Source organism: Cynocephalus volans, chromosome 8 (assembly GCF_027409185.1).
Source record: "Cynocephalus volans isolate mCynVol1 chromosome 8, mCynVol1.pri, whole genome shotgun sequence".
NCBI lineage: Eukaryota > Metazoa > Chordata > Mammalia > Dermoptera > Cynocephalidae > Cynocephalus > Cynocephalus volans.
The window spans coordinates 83,130,116-83,155,097 of record NC_084467.1 but is presented as its reverse complement, the minus strand read 5'-3'; the positions used below and the strand labels follow the sequence as shown (position 1 = coordinate 83,155,097).

The following is a 24,982-nucleotide window of genomic DNA, read 5'->3' as shown; positions in this document are numbered from 1 at the left end:
AGTAGTTTATTATGCTATCCAAAGGGCAAAGAGGAATATAGTCTACGTTTTCTTCTAGACCCAGAACTCCTGGCCCCTCTAGTATGTCAGGGAGTTCATTGGCCCTATTGTATAAAAAATCATCATGAATAGCATTTTTCTTTTTTCTTTTTTTTTTATTTTAATTTACCAATTTACAATGTAGTTGATTTTCGTGTCCCTTTACCAATTCCTCCTTTTCCCCCCTCCATCTCCTCCCTCCCCCTCAGTCAACATCATATCTGTTCACTTGTCTTAACAAGTTCAAGGAATTGTTGTGATTATTGTGTGTTCTTCCCCCTCTCCCCCACATTTATTTGTTTATTTATTTTTATTAGGCTCCCACAAATAAGTCAGAACATGCAGTATTTCTCTTTCTGTGCCTGGATTATTTCACTTAATATAATTTTCTCTAAGTCCATCCAAGTTGCTGTGAATGGTAGTATTTCATTCCTTTTTATAGCAGAGTAGTATTCTGTTGTGTAGATATACCACAGTTTCCTTATCCACTCATCTGATGATGGGCATTTAAGCTGGTTCCAACTCTTGGCTATTGTAAACAGAGCTGCAATAAACATGGGAGTACAGGTATCCCTTCGACATGATGATTTTCATTCCTCTGAGTATATACCCAGCAGTGGAATAGCTGGGTCATATGGTAGATCTATCTGTAATTGTTTGAGGAACCACCATACCATTTTCCATAAAGGCTGCACCATTTGGCAGTCCTACCACAGTGTAGCAGGGTTCCTTTTCTCTGCATCCTCACCAGTATTTATTATTCTCAGTCTTTTGGATATTAGCCATCCTAACTGGAGTGAGATGGTATCTCAAAGTGGTTTTGATTTGCATTTCCCAAATCAAAGCTTTCATTTTGTAGTTGAGAACACAAAAGCTCAGAGCAGGTTAGTGACAGAATTATCTGAAGCATGAGCTAGGGCAAGCAAATCAATTTGAAGATGCTGGCAATTCATCAACTGAAATGCATAATATCCGGGCAGCTGAGAATGCTATGTTGGCTGGATTAGTTTTATCTCATGCATCTCTATCTCCAATACTTGGCACAGCTACAGAAGGGGTTCTCAATAAATGTCCTCTAAATGAATTATGAAGCTTATCATTCATGTTAGCACCTCATAAGGTACAATATATAGTCTATAAGGTGATTAGAGGTAGTCAAGACCACAGCCGGTTGAAGAGGTAGGAAAGGCTTTGAGGTGAGCCTTGAAAAGTGGAGGGGATTTTGAGGGCTGGCTTATGGGGGTGGAAAGTGGGAAGAACGTGTTCTCACAGAGGGAACGGTCAGCGTGCTAAGGATGCAGAGGGCAGCAACCTTGGGTTTGGGGAATATTGGGACATCCAGTTGGCCACAGTATGGAGTTGGACCATGGGAGTGGGAGTGGTGGGCTTGTCACAGGGCCCAGAACTCTCTGTCTTTAATTCTTCAGGAGGTTCTGGAGAAGTTTACAGTCTTGAGGAGGGGAAGGACATACATGACCCTATCTTAGGAATGAGACACTGCAGGGAAGTTGACATTCAGTTCAGACACAGGAATTTTCCCCACTTGATCCAAATGCTCTGGCTCTGTGGAGAGGTCAGAAAAATACAGGGGACCGCCTCTGTCGGGAAATACTTTCAGACCATCGAAGCTGTCTGGGAGATAAGCATCCTTATGATGGTTCTGGAGATCCAGGCCCATCTGGCTTAGGAAGCACAAAGGCGCATGATGATTAGACACGCTGGGGGATGTTTGCTGGACATTCTCCGTTACTCAGAAAGGTTCACGCTCAGTTCAAATTTGGGGCTGAGGTTTGAGACAATGTTGATTTTATCAGCACCTGTTTGCCCCAAGACTTTAGAGGAAGAGTTGTTTGTACTCGTTCTCATGATGCCAATGAAGGAAATGATCATGACCATTTATTGAGTGTCTCCTATTAGGCACTTTGTTAGGCATTTATGTAGATTTTCACTAACCTTTTTAGCAACTTTGAGAAGTAGTTTTAGAGGTGTATGGTAGCTATTGTTTTGTCTGTCCACCAAGCCTTCTCGTTACCCTGGCATTGGTCATTGGTGGCCATGTGACCTGGGCCTGGCCAATTGTAATCACTAGTTCCCTGGCCACAGTGATTGGACCAAGAAGTGGGCATGGGACCCAATATGCACCAACCACAGTCCTTTTTGAGACTGGTGCCTTGATGCTGGGAGAGAAGGACCGAGGCCATGGTGGTCCCTGTGACCACTGAGCTCCAGCCTCTAGCTCTGCCCCATCCTGCTGCCTTTACTCCCTCACAGATGCTGTCCCTGAGCGTTTGCCTCAAAAACCTTCCTGCTCGTTTATCTCCATCTCAGAGTGCTCTCCCGGGGAACCAACCAAAGAAGAGGAGAAGGAAGATTGTGGTGGGAGTGGGGTGTTGATGTCGTCTGACTTTACAAAGAATTTTCCTTTCATCGCACAGTATAATTAAAAAATTAAAATACAAGTATTCAGGAAGCCCTCAGAGTCCATCCAGCATCTTTTCCAGAAGGAAGCTCAAACCAGCAACATTTCATCAGCTGCTTATAGCCTGGAGGCTGGGGTAGGGGTTGGCCCAGATGATCTCTCAAGGATCTTCAAGCTCTGAGTTTCTATCAATTATGCTTTGCGTATCTAAGAGCTGTTTTGACTGTAGGGTTTCAGAGAAATTTGCAGTTGCATGAGTTAAGATCCAATGCCTTTTTGCAGAGTGGGTGTTGATGGTGAATGCCTCTGAATGAGCAGGTGTGAAGCTAGTGCTGCCGGCCTGTGAACTCCAGTCACCCTTATCGCTCTATCACTAATGGGTTTGCTGTCTCAGGTCTATGGTGGCAAATCTGTAGCAGGCATTCCGAAAGCTAAGACACCTAGCAGAGCAGGCAGAGACCCTCACAGCAAAGCTATATGGCAGGGGCTGGGGCTGCCTCACACAGAACCCACTGAGGGGCCGAGTGTGGCTGACATCAGCCGGCATGCTGCTTCCCTAGCCTGTGCTTGTGGCACAACACACCACCTGGAAGGCTGGACGCCTTTCTCCAGTCCTCACAAGGGGACGCACTGACTCGTTTCTCCCTGCCAGGAGCACACCTTCCCTCCCTCTGACGAATCATTTTCCCATGTGAAGAAGAGAGGTGCTCGGGGCCTCAGCATGGATGATTGCCAGGAACTAGGACACACCTAGAATGGGCAGATTTGTTCACAGTTCCCTGGGCATGAAGGCTTAACCTGTTTTCACATGAAATAGGTTGATGGCATATGACAACAATTTCCCATTGTCATTTCAATGACCAAAAGGGATTTGGAGCACAAGGGAAAGACTTGTCTTTTATTATTATTTTTTTTTGTATATATAACTTTCCATGCAGAAAGCTCACAGAGTTTACCTGTAATCTAAGCTCACAATCAGACAAAAGGATTAGAGCTGGGAATGTAGAGTTATCAAAAAGCTTAGAGTGAGAACAAAAAAGAGCAAATACACATTTTTCTTTCCTTTCTTTTATGCCCATGTCAAAATGCACTAACTAGTCAACATCTTGAAAACTCTCCAGTGGAGGTAACTCCTCCTTCCTGAATTGCAAGTACTTGAAGTGAAGATTGGGCCTGCCAGGGGCACCCTGTACCCCTCCTGACCAGGGCCTCTTGGGCAGATAGACCCCAAGCAAGGGGCAGGGCAGGCTACTCTGGTAAGCAACATGTCCTGCAGTGAAACATGGGCTGGGGTCTTGGGGTTGGTGAGAGGTGTTAACATATTTGTGCCCCCAAACTCTCATTCTGAGGTGAGGAAGAACCTCTCTAGACACTAGAATCAATGGGAAAAGAACTTGGCCTTGAGTTGTTCTCTGATCCATTTGATTTAATAGTAATATTAATAAAAAGATACATAAAACTAATATCATAAATGAGCAGGCTAGCCTGAATGACAGGCCCAGGGGGCTTCACTTGCTTGGGGCAATTTAAGTGGCTCTGCCTTTGTGTTTAACATTGCTTCTATTGAGAAACTTCTTTCTAATGGGAAGGGAAAGCAGTAAGTCACTAACGCCTTAGCAAGAGTGAGTTTGTCACCTGGAAGCAGGGGAACAAGAGGAGAGGTATAGAAGTTGTATAGAGATTGAAATGGTGATCGACATGTTCAACGGGGACCAGGAAGTAAAGGGGAAAGAGGGCCTGATGGGCAAGCTTGTCCCTATCCTGCAAGCTCACCTCTTCCATGACCTTTTTCAGGGTTAAAAGAGCAGGCTATCTTCAGTCTCAGCCTCTGCTTTACAGCAGTTTGTTGGGAGATTTGAGTTTCCTTGTTTCTGCACAACAGGGGTGCCTCAGAACTCCAGACATAAACAGTGCATCCCACAGATTGATCCAATCCTCCTGAGTCAGGTTTCGGCCTCTGGATGCCACCATGATCAGAGAATTGCCAGACTTACTGAAAACCAAGCCTCTCTGTTCAAACCTGTTTTGAATTCCAAAGTTAGTGTGAAGCAGCTGAGAAAATAAATACAGGCGGAAATAACTATTAGAGGGAACATAGATGCTTTGTTTGTTCTGTGAAGTTAGGTAACTACAGAAAGACCTTCTGTAAACAGAACAGCCTGTAGGGTCTGGGAAAAAGAGAGAAAAGAACAGCCAGAGAGTATGTAGCTCTGGATTACATGAGCTCCATGTTTTCCAAAATGTTTTTATGCTCAAAAGACCCTTGATCACATGACAGTCCACCCATCCATCCACCTGTTGTCCATCCATCCATCCACCCATTCATTTGTCCATTCACCTGTCATTCACCCATTCATCCACCCATCCATCTACCCCCCTATCATCTACCCACCCATCCATCTATCCATCTGTCCACCCATTATCTATCCGCCCATCCACACATCCCCTAAACACTACTTGGTACCCACTACATGTCCCAAACTACTTCTACCCATCTACTCACTGGGTGGGCAGGAAGTAGGGAGTTCTCTTTGGTACAGGAAATAGCTGGCAGACATAATAAGGCCCAGTAAGATGCTGTACGGCATAGAGATAAAGAGCCCGGTCTCTTGAGTAAGCTGTGTTTCAATCATGACTCTGGTGCTTTCTAGCTGTTCAGGAAAGTTACCTAACCTCTCAGTGCTTCAGTTCCCTCTCTATAAAATGAGGGAATAATAATGGCTCTACCGAATGCATTGTTGTAAGAATTAAATGAGACAATGAAAGTAAAATGCTGAGCACAGTGTCTGGTTCATACAATGTGCTCAATACACTTTAGCTAGTATCATTAGAAGCAGGACATCTGGAGAACCAGAAATGAATTATGCAGAGTCTAAAAAGGCAGTGGGAAAGGGGAGTTTCTTATGGGGCAGAAAGATGTGACAGAGGCCACGACCAGGCTCTGGAGACACTTTACAAATGCCTAGCTACTGGGCATGGACGGAGTAAGTTGCTGGGGAGGCTAAAACCTGGGGTTTTCACCATCTGTTTGTCTTCATGTTCCCAGAGGTCCAGCAATGGCTCAAACCAATTGTGCAGCCAAAAAAGGCCCTGCTGAGGAAAGCCAGGGGATGGACTGCATCCCCGGGAAGAATAGAGGGCAGAAGACCCAGGAGGCAGAAATACTGTTGGATCCTGACAAAGGTCAAACTGTCAGTCAGCAGGGCCTGCTGAGGCTTGGAGAGACAAGGCAATCAGAACCCCTGAGCCCGTGGGGCCCTGGTTCTTCTCTATCAAATATTCCCCCAAGAAAGCAACCAATAAAGGGAAGTCCATAGAAGCTGCAGGAAAAGCAAAGGCTGAGTCTCAGGCAGAGGGGTTTTGGCAGTAAACAAAGGACTTCTGCCAACCCACTGGAATGTCTGCAGGAAGGAGAGATTCTGGTCAGGAACCAGACATCTGGGTGATATGGAGAGGCCAGATGATACCATCCCTGGCAGGGGTGAGTGGTGAACGCCCTACAGAAGTCCCACAGGCTTATTTTGGCCAACTGGTCTCTGGAATGCGGGAGTCAGGATTGGGTTGGGGGAGGATTCCTTGATTAACAGGAAGAGGCTCCTTCCAATCCTGGTACAGAGTCTGGGGTGTATGAACAGAACAGATGGAGGTGAGTGGGCAGCAAAGGCCCTGGGGCCACCTTGGAGGACGTGCAATTAAATGTCTGTGGGATTCTTTCTGTATATCTTAAAGATGGATGGTAGGTGTCTGGACACCCTTGCAGACAGCAGCGAGACCCATCACCTGGGCTGAGCTGCCTTCATCTCAGACGACAACACAGCCTGAAGAAGACCAGAGACTCAAAACAAAGGAAAGAGGAATTGCATAAGAATTCCTCCTTCCAGTCCTGAAACCCTGAGTTGATAGAGAGACAGGCTATGGGAGAAGATGACAGTTATTCTCATGCTTACACAGCTGAGAGCCTCACTGTTTCAGGGGCAGACCTCCTGCAGCAAGGCAGATTCCCAAAAATGCTGGGACAAACTGGCCTAGTTTGTCCAGGATGTGCCACATGCATAGCACCTATAGAATCCTACTTCATCCTTTAAGACGCAACAAGATGGGCTCACATACCAATTCAAAGGCCTGTGCAATATTCAGATCACCCCCTCAGATACCTGCTAATTCTACAGAGGCTCATTCGCATTCAGCCTTGACCCCAAGTTCATGCTTCCACTGAATTAGTTCAGTTTCTGACTCAGCTCCCTATTCTGTGGATACCTTGTTTTATATCACTTTCCACTAAAAATGCCACTCCTGTCAAACCTGTGTGAATGCCTGTGAAACAGCCATTCCTGAAAGGATAAGAAGCTGAGGAGCAGGGTGGGGGGTGTCACATCAGAGCAGAGCAAATGACTTCAGACTCTGAAGTCCACGTCCTTGTTCGTAGCAGTTTGCTGGCCTCTCAACCACGTGGTTCACCATCTTCCTCGTCTCCACCACCAACCCTACCAACAACTAATCTTTTGTGCTCTCCTCTACTCCCTAAGTTCCTGTTGAATTCTAGTTCAGAGTTTAATTATCTTTTCATGACCTTGTCTTCAGCTAAGTCTCTGATTCAAGATCTCAGCTGACCCCAAGTACTTATCAAGATCTTCTCTTCATCAGAAACAGTCTCCTCTAAGAAAGAGTTAAAACAATTTTGTTCTCTCTCTCTGCTAAGCCCAACTGAAGGGAAGCTACTGCAGAGGAGGACCTGGGAAGAGCTAGGATTTCTATAGCCCCTGTGAAATTTGTGAAGCTGTTACAAGAAGCAAAGGTGCAAGGACAAGGTCCTCATCCCCCCCTCCGTGGGGAAGTGTTCCTTGTGCCAGCAAGAGGAATCATGTGCTTGCTTTATCTTCTCCAAAGAGCAAGGAATGACTTTGGACCATGGTGGTGGGTACTCTTTCCAGATCAGATACTAATCAAAGCAGCAAGCCCTAGACCCAGAAGTCACCCTCACACAGGCATTTCTTTTAGTAAAAATCAAATAAAACTTTAAGCCTCACTAGAAAAAAAGAGAACAAGTTGGTTCAGAGTAATTGTTATGACTATTGACTTGCTAAGCTACCCTAGAAGAAAAGAAATGGACCATCTGCCCCTGTCCATTCACTGTCCACCCTGGGAAATACTTAAGAGAATAGAAGGGACTTAATAGTTGTTGACTGGCCAAACAGGTTTTGTGTTGAATACCCTGGATACATGACTTCATTTAATCTTCAGGGAAACCTTCAAAGTTTCTCCACGAAATTTGTCTCCACTAAATGGATGAAGAAACCAAGGCTTGGAGAGGTAAAGGGACATGCTCTGAGCCTTAATGCCAGTGAGAGGTAGAGGGTGGTTCAAACTCAATTTGTCCTCCTCCAAATCCCAGTGGTTTTCAATTACTGTCCCAGTGCCCGCCCCCTCCCATAGTGGCTGCAAGTACAGGGGAACAAAGCTAAGCCTAGGAGAGAAAAATGCCTGCAGGACTGAAGAATGCAGAAAGGAACAATGACACTGAGATCTGGGGAGGAACTCTGACACTACAGTCCTTGCCTCTTTAGTTCTTAGTTTCCCTTTGGTTCGTGGTAAGGTGTCTTTGGGAAAACTCTCGTCTGTCTCAACCGAACAAAGGGCAAAGATGTTTTGTTAACATCTTATCTTTCTTGTGCTACTTTTCCTTTAATGTGCTCCATAGAGTCAAGTGTGGGGCACAGCTGGAGGAATTCAGAATGGTGGCAGTCACCTGTATTTACACCTGTGAAGCAGGTGCTCTGCTAAAATTTGTAACCACATTTACTTCTTCCAGCAATATTTTGAGGTATTATCGATAGGCCTTTTTTTCTAAACAAGGAGGTTAAGAAAAGTTACCACTCAAGGATTGATCATATAGCTAGTCTATACCCTCTCTTATCTCTAAACGCTTTCCATTTAAAGCTTTATTATAATTAGCATATATAATCATTCCTTTTCCCCTCACAATTATCCATTGGAGTCACCTTATATGAGAGTCTTTACAGAACAACCTACAGGGCACTCTTTGAATTACTTTATTTTGAACAACAACCTTCACTTTGATGAGCACGTGTTAGTCTTAGCCTATCTCAAGCAATGCTAAGGACCCTGTGCCATGCTGCCACCAATGGAGGAGGCACCCAGGCAGATAGGAGAACAGGCCAGCCACCCACTCAGACCCCCACCCCACCTGCGCAGAAGGCAAGATCCTGTGCACCATGCCACCACTATGAGGCTTCACACAGCTTCCGTGGAGAGGGTCCACAACAGCCACCACCACAATTAATACTTTTGTGAGGACAGCTCACTGCGTTAGTAATATCCACAACCACCATGCAGGTAGCCCACCACATATTTGACTTCACTGACGCAAGGAGAGTCACTGGAGGAGCCTGTAAAAAGAGGAAAAATTCTTTCTCCTCGAAGTCCACTCCAGAGTAATAGAAGAAGCAACTGATGTACCAGATGATTAAAAATCAATGTAGAGATACTAGAAATACAAAATAATCAGAAAATATGACACCACCAAAGGAATTCAGTAACTCTCAAGTACCAGACCTTATTGAACAGGAAACCCTTGAAATGATTGAAAATGAATTCTGAGTAACTATCTTAAGGAAACTCAGTGAGATAAGAGAGGACTCTGTAATACAACACAATGAAAAAAGAAAAAATATCCAGGATATGAAGGATGAAATTTACAAAGAGATTAATAACTTAAAAAATAATGTATCAGAACTCCTGGAACTGGAAGACACATTCAATGAAATAAAAAATGCAACTAAGAGTTTAAGCAGCAGATTAGAACAAGCAGAAGAAAGAATTTTTCAACTCAAAGATGGTCTTTATGAAATAACCCAGGCAGACAAAAAAAAAAAAGGAAAAAAAATTTTAAGAAATGAAGAATCCCTAAGAGAGCTAGCAGACAATCTTAAGCACACAAACATCTGAATTATGGGTGTTCCTGAAGGGGAGGAGAAAGATAAAGGCATTGAAAACATATTCAATGAAATAATAACAGCAAACTTCCCAGGTATAGGGACAGACACAGACCTTCAGATCCAGGAAGCTCAAAGGTCCCCAAACAGTTTCATTCCAAAAATATCCTCTCTGAGACACATTACAGTCAAATTGGGAAAGCTCAAGGACAAAGAGAGAATCCTAAAAGCAGCAAGAGAAAAGTGTCAAATCACTTATAAGGGAGCCCCCATCAGACTAATAGCAGACTTCTCAACTGAAACTCTACAGGCAAGAAGAAAATGGGATGACATATTCAAAATAATGAAAGAAAAAACAACCTGCCAGCCAAGAATACTCTACCTGGCAAGGCTATCCTTCAGAAATGAGGGAGAAATAGTATATTTCCTAGACAAACAAAAACTGCAGGAGCTCATCACCACATGACCAGTCCTGCAGGAAATTCTCAAGGGAGCCCTGCATCTGGAATCCAAAAAACAATAATAATCACTACCATGACTACACAAGAAACAAAACCCACTAGTTAAACATAAATGCAAATGAGAAAGTCAAAAGAAACTAAATCTTACCACCTCAAAAAACCCCCACAAACATTGAAGACCAGTAATCAAAGGAGAAGAAAAGAACAAATGATAGTCAGAGCATCTAAACAAAAAGCCATAAAATCCAAGGAGTAAGACAATACCTCTCAATAACAACTCTAAATGTAAATAGATTAAACTCCCCACTCAAAAGACACAGAGTGATGGATTGGATCAAAAAGCAAGACCCTACTATATGCTGTCTTCAAGAGACTCACCTCACCAGTAAAGATGCACACAGACTAATAGTGAAGGGATGGAAAAAGATATACCATGCAAATGGAAACCAAAAACGAACAGGAATAGCTATTCTTATATCAGATGAAATAGACTTTAAACCAAAAACCATAAAAAGATACAAAGAAGGCGACTATATAATGATAAAGGAATCAATCCAGCAAGAAGATGTAACAATCATAAATATATATGCACCCAACTCTGAAGCACCCAGATATGTGAAGCAAACACTATTAGACCTAAGAAAGAGGTTGGCCCCAATATAATAGTTGGACAATCCCCTCTCATCAGTAGACAGATCATTCACGCAACAAATCAACAGAGAAATACAGGATTTAAGCTACACTATAGACCAATTGGAATTGGCAGATATCCACAAAACATTTCATCCAACAACTACAGAATATACATTCTTCTCATTAGCACATGTAACACTCTCCATGATAGACCACATGCTAGGTCACAAATCAAGTCTCAATAACTTGAAAAAAATCAAAATCATCTCAACTATCTTTTCAGACTACAGTGGATTAAAACTAGAAATTAACAATAAGCAAAACACAGGACTCTGTACAAACACATGAAAATTAAACAACAGATTCCTGAATAAACTATGGGTCCAAGAAGAAATTAAACAGGAAATCAAAAAATGTCTAGAAAACAAAAAAAATAAAGACATATCATATCAAAACCTGTGGGATACTGCAGTTCTAAGAGTGAAGTTCATAGCAATAAATGCTTACATCAAAAAAGTAGAAAGATTTCAGATAAACAACCTAACTCTACACCTAAAATAACTAGAAAAACAAGAACAATCTAATCCCAAAGTTAATAGAAAGAAATAATTAAGATTAGAGCAGAACTAAATGATATAGAGAACCAAAAAAAAAAAAATACAAAAAATCAGTGAAACAAAAAGTTGGTTCTTTGAGATGATACACAAAACAGACAAACCATTCACTTTGTTAACAAAAAAAAAAGAAGAGTAGACCCAAATAACAAAAATCAGAAATGAAAAAGGAGACATTACAACTGATTCCACAGAAACACAAAAAATCATTAGAGACTATTATAAACAACTACACACCAACAAATTTGAAAACCTGGAGGAAATGGATAAATTTCTGGACAGATACAAACTACCAAGACTGAATCAAGAAGACACAGAAAACCTGAACAGACCAGTAACAAGCAATAAGATTGAAGCAGTAATCAGCAACCTCCCAACAAAGAAAAGCCCAAGACCAGGTGGCTTTACTGCTAAAGGCTACCAAACCTTTAAAGAGGAATTAATACCAATTCTCTTCAAACTATTGCAAAAAATTAAAACAGAGACCACTTTTCCAAACTCATTTTATGAGGCCAGCATCACCTTGATACCAAAACCAGACAAAGATACAACAAGAAAAGAAAACTACAGGCCAATATCTGATGAACAGAGATGCAAAAATCCCCAATACAATACTAGCAATAAGAATACAGCAACACATCCAAAAAATTATACACCATGATCAAGTGGCATTCATCTGAGAAATGCAAGGTTGGTTCAACATACACAAGTCAATAAATGTGATACCTCACATCAACAAAATCAAGGACAAAAACCATATGATTATCTCAATGGACGCAGAAAAAGCCTTTGACAAAATTCAACATCCCTTTATGATAAAGACTTTCAGCAAATTAGGTATAAAAGGAAAGTATATCAACACAATAAAAGCCATCTACAACAAGCCTACCACCAATATCTTTCTGAATGGGGAAAAACTGAAGGCTTTTCCCTTAAGAACTGTAACAAGACAAGGATGCCCACTCTTACCACTCCCATTTAACATAGTATTGGAGGTATTAGCTAGAGCAATCAGGCAAGAGAAAGAAAGAAAGGGCATCCAGATTGGAAAAGACAAAGTCAAACTGTCCCTATTTGCAGATGACACGATCCTATCTACCAAAAAACTTGTAGAGCTGTTTAATAATTTTAGTAATGTCGCAGGATACAAAATCGATGCCCCCAAATCATTTACATTTATATTATCCAATAATGAACTAACAGAAAGATAAATCAAGAAAGTAAGCCCATTTACAATAGTCACCAGAAAAATAAAATACCTAGGAATCAATTTAACCAAGGAGGTGAAAAATCTCTAAATGAGAACTATAAACCACTAGTGAAAGAAATTAAAGAAGACACAAAAAGATGGAAAGACATTCCATGCTCTTGGGTTAGAAGACTTAACATTGTGAAAATGTCCATACCACCCAAACCAATCTACAGATTCAATGCAATCCCCATCAAAATACCAATGACATTCTTCACAGGAATAGAAAAAATAATCCTAAGATTCATATGGAATAACAAAAGACCCCAAATAGCCAAAGTAATCCCGAGCAAAAAAATAAATAAATAAAGCTGGAGGCATAACCCTATCTGACTTCATGTACTACAAAGCTATAGTAACCAAAACAGCATGGCACTGGCATAAAAATAGACACTTGGACCAGTGGAACAGAATAGAGAACCCAGAAATCAACCCACAGACTTACACCCAATTAATATTTGACAAAAGCAATGAAAACATACTTTGAGGGAAAGACTGCCTCTTCAGTAAGTGGTGCTGGGAAAACTGGACATCCATATGCAGAAGAATGAAACTAGACCTGCACCTCTCACCATATACCAAAGTCAACTCAAAATGGATCAAAGACTTAAGTATAAGACCTGAAACTGTAAAACTACTAAGGGAAAATATAGGAGAAACACTTCAGAAACTAGGACTGGGCACAGACTTTATGAACAAGAGTCTAAAAGCAGAAGTTACAAAAGAAAAAAATAAATAAATGGGATTATATCAAACCAAAAAGCTTCTGCACAGCAAAGAAAACCATCAACAGAGAGAAACAACAGCCTACAGAGTAGGAGAAAATATTTGCAAACTATACATCCAACAAGGGATTAATATCCAGAATATACAAAGAACTCAAGCAATTATGCAGTAAAAAAACCCCAAATAACCCAATTAAAAAATGGGCAAAAGAGCTGAATACACTTTTTCAAAGGAAGATGTACAAATGGCCAACAGGCACTTAAAAAAATGCTCAACATCTCTAATCATCAGAGAAATGCAAATTAAAACCACATCAAGATATTGTGTCACCCCAGTTAGATTGGCTATAATCAAAAAGATGGAAAATAACAAATGCTGATGAGGATGTGGAGAGAAGGGAATGCTCCTACACTGTCGGTGGGACTGTAAATTAGTACAACCACTATGGAAAACAGTGTGGAGTTTTCTCAGACAACTACAGATAGATCTACCATACGATCTAGCAATCCCACTTCTGGGTGTATACCCAAAGGAATGGAAATCATCATGTCGAAGGGATACCTGCACTCCCAGGTTCATTGCAGCTCTATTTACAATAGCCAAGACATGGAACCAACCTAAATGTCCATCAACGGATGACTGGAAAACGTGGTATGTATACACCATGGAATACTACTCTGCCATAAAAAAGAATGAAATTCTGCCATTCACAGCAACATGGATGAACTTGGGGAAAGTTATGTTGAGTGGAATAAGCCACGTAGAGGGAAAAATACCATATGTCCTCACTCATAAGTGGGAGCTAAGAGAAAAAGAAGGAAGGAAAGAAAGATTATAGTGGTGCATTGGACTTGCAGAGGGAGAGAACATACCTAGGGTTGTGGAGTGGGGTGGAGTGGGGGAGGAGGAGGGAGGTTGGGAATTAATTGGGTGGGTGAAATGGGGAATAATCACAATTTGTGGTAATGGGCATGCTGATAGTATTGATCTGGCCATCACATCTTGAGAACAAGTAGTGACAGTCAGCTTTGTACCCCATGAATATGCATAATCAATAACAAAAAGGAAGATAATACAAATTTTTCCATAAACTTTTTAAAGTAGCCTCATACTCATATTTTACCAGTAATATTAACTATTATAATATGTTATAAATGAGGTAAGAAGTGGGAACTAAGCCACAGTTGCAAAGATTTTGAATTCTATAACAAAGGCATTGGTTCATCTATTTTCTATCAAAAAAGGAAACATCTCATTGGATATCAAGCAGGAAATTATTTCCTATGATGCTGGAAAATGATGTGGTAACACTTTTTTTTTTAATGTTCCATATGAATGTAATTTTTGCCTTATTATCTATAGAGTAAAGAATTAAAAAATAGCAAGAAAAAAATAAAAAAATAAAGCAATGCTACTGTAGGATATCTTATGGAAGACACCTGGCAATACAGAAAAGGAGGAAAAGTGTTGGAGGTCACAGTAAACAAACCGTATAAAAATCATGTTAATAATCAATATTGCTACCTCCAACACTTTAAAGATAGGTGGCTATCATACGGGATCAAAAATAGGGAAATTATTGTGGCTTGGGGTAAAATTTCCAATGACAACGTCATACTTAGATTCAAAAGGTGCTGAATCTCAAGCAACCTAGATGTTTTGAAGATGCTGTGCTCTGGAAAACAGCCTTGGAGACTGGCTGCAGTCAAGACCAGGACACTGACGTCAAAGGGGCATTGGAAGAGTTTGATTAAAGGTATTGCACTGTGAGCAGCAAAAGGCAATGTTTCTTCCTTATAAACATGATGTTACATTTATAATTTGAACTATTAACATATTAATCAATATTTATAAATCAAGAAATATCCTATGTAATTTTAAGTATGTATAAGTAATTAAAATAATACATTAACTATTATACACAGACATTTGCCTACTTTATTTACATCCTTATACATCTTTATATTCAAGTCAACAAAATCTTTTTTTACGAGCTCACTGGGTAAATGGAGATGCTGCGATATTCTAATGTGAGGAGTCACCTCACATGCGATACTTAATGTCTTCCATCCATTACCCCACTCTCATGGAGGTAGGTGACGGCTATTTCTTAACTCGCACATGGTTTAGCCTAGCATATAATCTGTCCTCAGTTTAATCACTGTTGTTGTTTTAGAGAGAAAGAAATAGACTCCAGTGGGTTAGGAGACTTGGAGAAATCACACAGCTAACAATGAGCAGAGGGGTTCTAGGGCGGTTTCCTACGTCCCGGCCAGGGTACAAGGCACCATACCAAGCTGCAACGCAAGGAGACTTTTCCTCCTACCCCACTGGAAAAGAGGGCCCCATCACAGAGTACAGACTTTACAAAGGCTCGGCTTGTAAGCCTCGGAGCTGAAGATATCTAGAGATGTATGTTATTCCTGGCTCTGGCCACTGCCCGGAGCAATGCCTCACACGTGGAAGTTTGGCCTTTTGCTAATTTGTTATCAATTCATGATAGCCGGGAAGCAGAACTGGCAACATTTGATCATTTGGTTTAGAAATCCCACTTTTTTTTTTCATTTCAAACATTATCTCTTTTTCTCACATTCGTTTCAACACATGATAGCAGCACTACACTACTGATGCACTTTGTGTAAAAAAGCACTTCTCAGAATCTCTTTCTGAGGCAAGAAGCTCAGTGGAAAATTTTGCAGATGTTTGTAATGTAAGAAATACTAGGGAAAGGGTTTTGGCAGAACAGGCATCAAAACAAGATTGCTAATGCTGCAAGTTGGCATACATTTTAATCACTAATCACTGACAATAAATTATTTTGGAGATATATTCCCACTGGGCAGAATCATGCCATAGTCATAGTTGTTTTCTGCCTGTTGTCGTCCCACCGTCCAACTGATAGAAAATTCCTGTGGCTATCCCTCTACTCCGCCTTCTTTCTTTCCATTCCTCTCTAGGCCCCATGATAGCTTTCAGAGTTGCCCACCATAAGACATTCCTCCTGGGGCCCCAACTGGGAATGGCATGTCTCTTCTGAAGCGATTAGGCACCAGAATGTTTGGGTCAGAAGAGGCCTCGGTGGACCCCCAGCACAGCCCTTCTTTTACACATGGAAAAGGGCTCAAGACCAAAGGCCTCCATCTTCAGGGGTGACATGTCAGGGCAGGCTCTGAGAACAACATCTGGGGATCTCTCAGTGCTTTTCCAAGGCCCAGAAGAGCGACTCACATGGATGACCCTGACAAAAGGGACCAGTCCTTAGGATCCCAACACTACTCAACTCCTTGCCTTGCCTCTCATCTCCCAGCTGACCCCCAAATCCCCTCCAAATCCACCTCTCTGAATGGCCTGGGTGGGTCTACTCTTTGAGGTGCTGCTACACCAGAAGATGATTCCAGAGTCAGACTGCTGGTGGGGGTGGGATTTGGAGAGGATCGCTTGGGCTTAAAACTCATTATCAAGAATAAGCATTTACTGGGACCCCTTTAAAGATCAACCTTTGAGTTACTGCTGACCTACTCTTTCATAATCAAAGGCCAAAAGGGCAGTTGCTAATTCTCAGCACAATTTAGAATCTGCTGGCACACGCATCATTCCTTTCTTCCCGGACTTGTACACATGTATCATTCACTACCTAAACCCTTCAATGGGGTTTCTTCATCCACAGGTAAAATCCAGACCTACAAAAGGCCTCACGATGGGGCCCTGCTGACCTCTCCAGCCTCACTTTGTGCCACTAGCACCACCCCCCCCCGCTGTCTTCTTCCTTAGGGAAGCTTTTCCTACTTCTCAGTCCTTGTCAGGACCCCATCCCTACCCCAGTCATACACTCTCTTAGTAACTGGCAATTCTGAAGGACTTATACAACTGTGATTAAGCAATCAACTGAGTAACAGTTGAGTATTTACTCCACATTCCTGAATGTCAGCTTCCAGAGGACAGGGGATCACCTCTGTCTTGTCCCCAGGGAGCGCACAGCTGTGCCTTGCATATATAATGGGTACACAATATTTGTTGAATGAAGAATGGGGGTCAAGGGAGGGCAGGGTGTCTAGGCAACCACACCGAATATAAGGGTGGGGTTTGGCCCAGCTGACTATTTGTGGGAGCCAGAGGGACGCAGCCTGGGTGGCTGATGAGGGCAGCCAGAGAACAGGCTGGCAGGCCAAGTCAGGACAGGGAGGCTCAGCCACAGAGCATCTCACAGACAGACCTCGGACAGCCCTCCTGGCTGGGCTCCTCCTGTGCTGAGCACAGAGAGGACTCTGGAATTTAGCTTTCTGGTTCCATGTTTTTCTGAGCAACACAAGATTGGAAGGAAAAACAGTTTAGAAGGAAACACAACGTTCATTTATTCCATGAAGGTCTGAGAAATCCTCATGAGGAACAAGACCAGTTGGAGTGGCCAAATTCATTCTTCACACTGCACGGCACCTGTTGGCGTTAGGGTGTTTGCGGCTCCAGTTGAAGGAACTCTTCTGGCTTTGGAGTCAGAAATACTTGGGTTTAAATCTCTATTTTCCTACTTGCTAGCTGTGTGAACTCAGGCAAATGACATAACCTCTCCTAGAACTTCAATATCCTTTCTTTAAAAGGGGGCACAATTACTAGAGTAATATAGGAATTAACAGATCATAAGCGAAGAGCCTGACCTAGAAGGAGGAACTACCAGTAAACAATTGCTAATATTACTGATTATTTTATTCCTATGTTAGCTCCTGGAGGGACCTTGGCTTTAATCCCTGTAAATTCTGGCCCTTCTTTTACTGGAGGTTAAATAATAACCCATGGTGAGGTAAGCATTATAGCTGATAGGAAGTTTGTTTCTCAAATAATAGAAAAAAAACTTTCTTTAAACAGCCCTTTAGTACAGTTCAATCCAACTGCAGCGCTGATTCAGAGAACTTTATGGCTAGGATTACCTCCGGCAATGAATACTCTGCCCACTCACTGGGAAGGGAGGCCACCCCCACTCTGCCGTCCAGGAGACCACAGAAAGTGCTGCCCTCAGGTGTAGAGCCCAATTACCAGGTAATGTCAGGAGGAAGACACATAGAGGCCCACATTCCTGAGCCATGAGCGTGGGGCTTTTTGTTTGTGCACGCCTTATAAGGAGCAAATTATCATCAGTTCTACAGAAAGGTCCCTGCTATTTCTCTCTCCTCAAGCGGCTGAAATCAGCTTTTCTCCTTGGAGGGGTGGGGCAGTGATTACACAGGGTAAGCATGCCAGCACTTCACGTATCTAACTATGAGGATGTTGACAGACCCTTGCAACAGAGCTGGGTTTTTTGTCTGACCTAGGGACTCCCGGAAGATGTACTTGAAAGTCTCCCCTGTTCCCCAGAGGCAAGTCAGCCAGAAGAGCCATGTTTGCAGCTGGGGGCCAGCTGCAGAAGTTGGCCTGGTAGAAGCAGCTACAGCTATGTTTTCACCCTCGCCACAAGCCATTTTTTTCCCTTCTTTCTTTTCCCTTCACCTGTAGATAGGCCTCGAGCATTGCAATGTTGAGCAGGTGGCACTGGGAGGAGCAGGGGACACTGAAAGAGAGGGGTGATGCTTTTCCTCCTCACAGAATGATCCTTCAGTTCTTTACACCTCACAGAAGTGAGGGCATAGATCCCAAGGCCACCCCTTAGATTTCCAAAGCTCAAGCCTCACCTTGTCACTGAAGCCTGTTTTGCCCGTCTCCTGTCCTTGGGCCTTCCATCACACCATGTCGCACCCAGTGCTCAATCTGATGCTTGCTCTTCTACAGTCTTGTGTGGTTTGTGACACTTCCATGGGTTGTGGTCTGGCCTCCCCACCAACACGCAGGCTCCTCAGAAGCAGGTATATCGGCTTCTACTTCATCTGCTACCCTGCAGGGCTCAGCCCAAGTGCTGGGCATCAAACGGGTGCTCAGTGAAGCTGGTTGATGGACCGATTGATAGTAAGTGAGTTAGGTTATACAAGAGCACTTCAAAAAGCTCATGGAAAGATTTGTATTATCTTTTTACTCTATTTTTCCACAAACTTTTTGAAGTACCCTCATATAACCCAAAAAGCCTGGATGATCACCTCCTTTCTAGTTTGTTAAGAATGAGCCAAAGGTTGTTGAGAGCTGGTTATTTGAAGGAATCTAGGTCTCCTCCACCCAGCACTTGTTCCTAATTGTCCCTGGAGCTAACCAAGCCCAAGAATCCCACTCTCCATTCCTCTTGCTGGTGACCATTTAAAATCCCATTTTCCAAATGCTCCTCCGAGCCCAGGAAGGCCTATCATCACCCAGGTACTCGCAGGGTGTCCAGCCCTGCACTTAGACATCGGTGCGAAGAAGCAGAGCTCCTATGCTGCCCCAGGAACGTACTGCGTGGTGCAGGAGTGAAAACACACCGAGAGGTACCTCCTACACGCCCTCATCCCTCCTTCTTCTATCCTTCAGGACTTTTTAGAGCTTTTATCATCTATCCAATTTTCTGCTATTATTTTCCATAGCCTGGGAACTAGGACCAACTTCCCAATGTTCTCCTTCTGGTTCTCTGACATCCTTCACTGCCCCCCTTGTCTTTTTATGGGTTTGATTGTTCACTGTTATAGGAGTAAATAAGAATAACAGGCACAGGAAACTTGCAAAGCTTTCCACATCTTTACCTTTCTCCCCTGCTGATGTAAGTTAGATTGGTGCCACTTTTCCGGACAGCCAGTTGGCAGAACTGCCTTTAATAGTTCATGTACTTTAGTTTCTCCCCCTCCCTTGGGTCCTTCGGAACCGAGAGGGGGCGGGGCCGGCGGGGGCGGAGCCCACCAGGTGCCCCTGCCTACGGGGAAGCTCCCCCAACACCCACCCCACTTACCCGGCTGAGTGGGGCCAGACCCACACCCAAGGGACACTGGAGGGTGCCTGGTGCCAGGGCTGTGCTGAAGCACAGCAGGTAACCTAAGACACTGGTATTTCACAGGTTATGGCATCTGAAGCCCTAATGTTAAAAAATGGAATTTCTATAATAATATTCAGTATCGTCCCATTGATGTTGCTAGAAAAAAGGATCTCTAATTTCACTAAGAACATGAAGCAGCTTAAGAAATCCCCCAAACCGTAGCTGCTTACATAAATAGAACAGTTGGACAAGCTGTGAAATGCCCAGATAAACTATGTAAGGGCATCTATAGCAGAAAGAAAGTTCATCATCTTTTTCCAGATCTTTCCTACAGAAAAAAAACAGTCCTCTAGAAGTGGCGGCTGTGACACGGTGTATAAAGACAATGAACTGGTTTGTGCAGGTCACCTGCCTGAAAAATTATTCCATGATAATCGACTATGTCTGGTTAATTTTAATGATTCTGATTATTTGCAATCAGAAAGCCTGTCATCAAAATGGAGGAGTTTTTTGCTGAGGTATCATAAGACCATGAAACGATGGTACGTTTTGTTCAGCAGGAATTTGAGATTGAATGTAGTTTTAACGTGAACTTGCAGCTTCTTTGGTGAGGATAGGAGATCTGGGAGTTTGGTGGATTGTCCTCCTGTGCTCACCCATAGTTTGCAGGAAGAAAAACAATACATCTCACGTGGCTACTGTGTAGACTTGTTATCTCTAGTGAAGTCACTACTTGAAAGCAAACTTGAAGAATATGTAATAGTTGGTTTAAATTGGCTTGGAGCAGTCAAAAAAGGGTGGTGGCCAGGACTATCATCAAAACAGAAATTATAAATTTTGGAAGTACTTAGGTTTTAAAACAATTAAGTGGATTGTGCGAGTAGGAAAACCATCTTACTTTGGTTCCAGGATATGCCAGTAATATAGCCAAGGATGTAGGTGCTTATTTGTTACAGTTGCACTGACAGGTTTCACCTACTGAAGAGCATTTGGTTATTCAAAACATCTCTGGACTAATATATGACTTCCAGGAAAATGCCTTGTCTGAAAATTGTGAACTATGGAAGAAATCAAAACGACTTTTGTCTTTAAAAAGCCACGTAATGAACCCACTAATGAAACTAACAATTAACTTCACATTGAAGTGGGAAAATATTTAAAAAGGAGCAACTTTGATATCAATGAGTTTAAAGTACTTTATGAAGATTGCTTAATTTTGCTGCATTTGGGATTTATATGGTTATTTGGTAACTTTTTTTTTTGAGAACTGCTAGGTCAATGCAATCCTACATATTGCATAAAATATAATTTACACTGTGAGAAAAAATAAAACAGATTTATTACTAGGAACCACAGAGACCAATCATCATTAATTTTTAAATATTTTAAAGATTGTCTTTTATAAGAAAACACTCAAATGTGTGCAGGTATTTTCTTATGTTGAAAAGACTTTGAAAGTTTAAAAAATCATGGCAAATGATCAGCATTATTTTTCTTCCACACTAAAAGATTGTGTATGCAACATGCTTTAATTGTTAAGCCAATGTGTTATGATACCAATATCTGTTTTAAAATTTTTTAAACCATGCTTCTGGCACAATAAAATCAAGGAATTAAATCGGGGGCTTAAATTTATGTAGAATGTTGTTGAAACTTATTCCATACCATTTTTAAAACTTGAGAATATTTTTAATATCTCTGACTTTTTTTGTTTTTGCTGTAATCATCATGTCATTTATGTACATGTTATGCCTAAAGAAAAGAAAAAGATGGATATGTATTTGTATTAGTACTTAACTGGAAATGTCCATGGAGTTGGCTAATTTATATTCACTTTTTATTATATAGAGATGTCCAATATTTTTTGTTCTGGTTAATTTAAGCTTTCTTCATTTGAGGAAATCCACTAAATATCCTTACAAAAAAAGTTAATTTGCTTTGATCAGTCAGTCCATCGGCAAAATTAGAAATAAACATAAAAATATGAAATAATCAGAAAGAAAAAAATTTACGTAAAATAAGACAGAAAAACTTGATTATCATTTCAAAATTGTTGAAAATGATGTTTTAAAGAATTTTGAATGATATGAGAAATGCTAGGCGAAAAAAATGTTAGGCAAAAAACAAAACAGTGTACATTCTCAAACTCAAAATTATGTGTGTCCTTGTGTGTGAATATATGTGTGTGTGTGGTCTGTGTATGTTAGGATATAAAAGTATACCAAAATGTTAACCGTGATATCTTCTGAATGTTGAGAATATAGGCAATTTTTATGTTCTTTTTTATGTTTTTCTGTGTTCGCCACAGAAAATATTTTGTAGAAAACATCTACAATTCCAATTTTCTGCATGATCAGGAAAAAATTTCATGTGAAAAGAGGAAAGTATGCTTAGAAAGTTCCTTATATAATCATTACAAGCATAAAACAGAGCAATTACTGCATGCAGGGGCTTTACACAGGTAACCCTCGTGGTTCTCACAGCAGTGCTGGGAGGTGGGTATTAGGGCCCGTTTTCTAGATCTAGAAGATTCCAGGGCACAGGGAGTTTAAGTATCTTGTCCAAGGTCATACAGCTTTCAGGTCTAAGCCAGAATTTGATGTCACACCTATCTGCTCAGAGCAGGGTCTTATAGACATTGTGTTAAGAGTCTTGAGCACAACCTGCTCCACGTTTCCTGGCTCACGTGGAGCTCACGCAACACAGTCTTCATCCCAGCTGGTGTGAACAGCAAATTAGAGCCCATGGGTTCAGGGGCTTTGATGTGGATATGGTGCTTTTAAACTGTAACTGTTGGATTACAGCAGCCCAGACAGGGACCCCTAAAGGACCCCCCTAGATTCCCATCTTGTTCCAATGAGAAGTCAGTCTCAGAGATGAAGAAAATTTTTTATTTATTAGAAGTTGCCTGTCCTAAAATGAGTTATCTGTGTGGGTGGAAATTTGTTTGGTTAGAAATTGAATTCTTGATTTGCATCCAATCTTTTCTAATGATCCATTTAAGGAAAGGGAAATACTCCCACACAGGATCAGTTTACAAAGTCTTGAGAAACCTGTAATTCTCCAAGTTTATCTAACAAATGGGCCCATCCCTGACTCAGCCTGCTCAAGTCAGGAGGCTTGCGGGGAATGCAGCGCGCTCCCTAAGATAGGAAAGCTCTTGTTTCATCCCCAAAACATCTCTTCTGAAAGGCAACATCGAGCTCCCACAGCGGACCAGCTTGAATACAATCCTCAGGGTGTAAGGCTGCTGGGAGCTACAGCCTCTTTATAATGCATATCAGATTTTCCCAATGACCCCTCCCCCCTCCCACCCTCACCATCATCACCCCCACCTCGCCCCCAAACCCCTCTCTATTTGCTGGCTGGGCCTGAAGTCTGTTTGATGAGGATAAAGCTTTTCATTGATGTTTGGAGAGACAGCCTAAATGAACATACATACCCCATGATGTGACCTAAATTCCTGCCTGTCTAGCCCTTTCCTGAAAGGAGCGTGGGGCAAGAGAGGAGAGCTGGGGTGGGGAGGTAGTGACCTGGGGGAGAGCAAAGGACTCAGAAAGGGGAACTCAGGGGCAAAGGCAAGGTTGATCTCCTTTAGAATTTGGTCAAGGGTCAGCTCTGGATCCCAGTAACTGAGGCACATTTCTCCCCTGTCCTCCCCCATCAACACAGAGCACCTTCATCATGACCTGCTTCTCAGGCCCAGAGAGACACGGGAAGGTCACACATATCCTAATTTGCCTTTTATCCGGGAAGGTCACAGACTTAACGTTCACAGTATGCTGTGGTGAAACGAGCCACTAATTATGTAGGCATTGTTTAACTGGGGACAAATCTCTTTACCTCTCTAGACCTCAGTTCCCTCATCTGAAAAACAAGGTGGTTAAACTGGCATTTTTCTAAGTTTCTTTGCAGTTCTAAAAAGACTGCTGCTCCTAAGATCCCCCAAATAACTTGCTCCTGCTTAGATTCAATAGAACATGGAGGATTCTTTCTCTTACCCTCCTGGAGTGAAGAGAGACCCAGAGGGGACACCTGATCCAATCATTTGAAGCTCTCCCATCTCCAATTGATTATGCATGAGTAGCAGGAAGCGTCAGACCTAAACTGGGTTCTTGGTCTTTGCTGCTTACGGGCTGTGTGTGATCTTGGAAATCTTGGCACCTCTGCCTGGCAGAGTCAGTGGGAGGTTAGAGTCATGTCTGTACAGTGAACAGAACAATGCCTGGTTCATCACGAGTGTGCTCTTGTTGGCTGTTTTCCTTCCTTCTTGCTGTCTGAGTCGCATTGGGCTGTACGTGTTAGGAGGGAAGCCTGAGGACTGCTCTCAGGATGTATCAGGCTATCAGCTAAGCTGCTGTAGCAAAGACACCCCAAAATCCAGTGGGCCAAATGTGTTCGAATTTAATTTCCCTCTTAACAGTCTGAGGCAGAAGGTTGGTGACAGTTCTTTCCTGTGGCACCCAATTTTCCACATTCTAATCTTCAAGACCAGCTCCGGGCCCACCTCCCTTGGAAGCCCCAGATCCCTCTCATCTGTGTACCACCCTGCAGTGCTAGATAACTTTTCAGGTGTGAAAGTTGTGATTCCTCCCCGGATTGGGAACTCCTCGAGGTCAAGGGTCATGACTTTTTGACCCTTATCTCCACACACGCCCCCGCCCCAGCCTCAGAAAAGCGCCCAGCATGGTACTTGGCACGTAGTTGACTCTGAACGAATGCATTCCTGGACCCTCAGTCAGCCGTGATCAGAAAGCTGAGGTGTTCTTTTAGTCATCACCACCTAACATATTTTTCAGCTTAATTACCATGCGGTTTCTTCATATCTTCCAATAAATGAAAGAAAAAAATGTGTATCCTTGGGGGGGTGTGTGTGTGTGAAAATGAACTCTCATGAAAGTCCTTGACTCACCACAAAAATTCAGGAAATGTTCTTTTCACACATGGACATAAGGAAATGCTGATTTTCCTGTCATGTACACATAGGAGCCCTTGTGCAGAAGAACTGACTGGGGTGACCAGTGGGGTG

The 24,982-nt window shown here is 42.3% G+C and overlaps 1 pseudogene; it reads left to right on the top strand.

The window, feature by feature from the left end:
* Positions 1-20,103: 20,103 nt before the first annotated feature.
* Positions 20,104-20,918, top strand: LOC134384210 (KATNB1-like protein 1; annotated as a pseudogene).
* The last annotated feature ends 4,064 nt before the right edge of the window (positions 20,919-24,982 follow it).